This window comes from Trypanosoma cruzi, genomic scaffold (assembly GCF_000209065.1).
Source record: "Trypanosoma cruzi strain CL Brener 1047053517047 genomic scaffold, whole genome shotgun sequence".
Taxonomy (NCBI): Eukaryota; Euglenozoa; class Kinetoplastea; order Trypanosomatida; family Trypanosomatidae; genus Trypanosoma; species Trypanosoma cruzi.
Window position 1 is genome coordinate 58,615 of NW_001849429.1, and position 2,489 is coordinate 61,103.

Genomic DNA, 2,489 nt, shown 5'->3' on the forward strand with positions numbered 1-2,489 from the left:
TCTCAGTGCCTCACTGTAGACTTCATCCGGTCCGGGGGCCTTGCCATACGGCGTATTACGTAGCGCAGCAAGCAGTTCCGTAGAATTAAAAGGTGCATCAAGAGGGGAGTGAAGACGAGCAACTAAACCAGATGTGGTGGCAGCTTCGTTTTTATCCTGTGGCTCAGAACTAGATGAGAGTGAAGAACCTGAAGTAAATGTAGCGGCAGACTCGTTGTTGTTCTGCTGCCCAAAAAGAAAAGAAGCATTAATGTTCAAAGATGCACTCTGTCTGTTGATGCCTTTGGAAAACCTAACTGCCTTGTGAGAGGGGTGAAATGGAAGAAAGATGCGATTGAGAGCATTCGCTGCTCTCCTTGCTGTTTTATAAGTGTGTTGACCATCTCCCAATAACATTGATGTGGGAGATGGAAGTGATGCCTTTTTTCGTCCGGAAATGTATTTCCATGCGAGTGGCTCGCCTGTATTTAACTTGCTGATGCGGCGTAGATACGTGTTGCGCAAGCGCTCTCGGAGTAGGAGGAAGAATTGACTCCTTGTCCGTTGCATTTCTGCCTCACGGTCGGGCGACGGTAACTGTAGATAGCGGGCCTTGCTGTCGGTAGCAATCCGCTCTGCCTCCATGAGAGTGTCGTCCCAAAGCCTGGGACCGTCCTTGTGCATGCCGCGGGGGCAATGTCGTCGATACGAAGTTATAAGCGCTCTCGTGAAAGCCTTAATGCCGGTGGACTGCTTTTTATAGTCGTATGCCGGAAGTTGTGCGTCGAGGTCCTTGACGAATAAATCCCACTTGCACTTCCCCCAACTGTAGAAAAACTTAGGTGCCGAAGGTATGGTATCCTTAAATGCCTGATGCAGCGTGAATGTCAGCATGTAATGATCACTAAGCGGCGACACAGAAGCTGACCAATCCGACACAGTCAAATGCTTTGACCATGTCAGATCGATACAGGATCGTTCTCTTGTGCCACGGGCATACGTGATCTCACCAGGGGTGTTAACCAAGGTGAGTCCCGCATCCGTGCACAGTTCTAAAAATTCTGCGGCAACCTCGCTTGGAGAAGTCTCCAAGAATGGCTCCCACTGTGGGTGATGCATGTTGAAATCCCCACACAGCAGGAGCGGCGACGAGGCTGGAAGGCAGTTTACTAACCGCCTGAAGGATTGCGTTACTTGCGGTGGTGGTCTCATATAGGCACTCGCTACAATAAGATCACGGTTCTGGTCCAGAGCAACCTGGACCACCACCACTTCAAGGCTGGTGTCATGCTGGGGGATGGTGAGAGGTATACGCTCGGAGCGGAGAGTTTTCCGCACCAGCACCGCCACACCGCCTCCCTTGCCGATGCGCGACTGTGCATAGAGCACATAATCTCCAGTGTGCATGCTGGCGATCTGCTCTGACGACTTCCAAGTCTCCTGGATGGCTATTATGTCTGCTCCTTGCGCCATTAATGTTGCGAGTTTTGACGGCGTGAGGCAAGAAACGTTCATCTGGAGTACTGCTATGGGGCCTGGGTTCTGCTCAATGTCTCCGCTTGGCAGTAGCGTTTGTCGTTGCGCGTCACATACGGCACGCAAACGGTATGTGTAGCGCTGATAAGCGCCGATGGAATTCAGCAGCGGATAGAAATACCGCTCCGCGGGCAGCCATGTAAATGGCTCCATCTGGTGCCCTTCCGACCCGTTTGTGCGGCGCCTCCTGCCTCTCCGCGTGCAGCGGATGGGCAGCAGACGCTTAGCTTCCTCTCTAGCAAAGAGTACTAGACCCTGGCACCACGTTGAGGTGGCCGGCTGAGCCAGGGTTTTTAGCTCTTTTTTTTTTTTTTTTTTTTTTCTACTCTTACCAGCGCGTCTAGCTATACAGTGCCATCTGAGTGCCGAAGAGGTGGTCGAGCAACGACAAAAGTTTCCTGCTATGAAGCAACTGCCATTGAGAGAACTTTCCGAGGCGAAGGTCCTGTTCAATGCCCAGACGTTGACGCACAGCCAAGGTGCCTGGACATTCTAGAAGCAGATGGTGCAAGGTTTCCTGCGGGCCGATTGGCGTGCTTGTGGAAGCTGGCTGATCCTGCGGCAGCAGAGATCGCCGCATGGCACTGCTGTTCCGATGTCGTGTGGCGTCTGGGTTGTGTGCGCAGCGACTTCTGTGCTGTGCGGTGCTTCTCCGTGTGGGGAAAACCATGTCACAGAAATCACATTTGAGCTCGGGAAGCGGTGGAGGATGTTCCGGATGAAATGACCGACAGTGACTGACGAGACCCGAGAATCCCGTCAATGTAGAATCACAGTGAGGACATTTCTCCTTCCGACGGCGTGTGAGGGTCCGTCTCCTTACTGGAGAGACGTCTTCCTCCCTTGCCGACGGGGGAACAGTGTCCGTCCCCGGTGCAGTTGGATCGTTGTTAGAGCGCATATATGCAGACTGTTCCGGTGAGATGTTGCAGAATCGGCATTGGTTCGTGCAATCTCTCACGGCCCAGTATAGT

The 2,489-nt window shown here is 52.8% G+C and overlaps 2 annotated features.

The window, feature by feature from the left end:
* Positions 1-2,489: a sequence feature (areas not merged during assembly with more than two copies in the genome that could not be assigned to a particular haplotype).
* Positions 1,816-1,837: a microsatellite.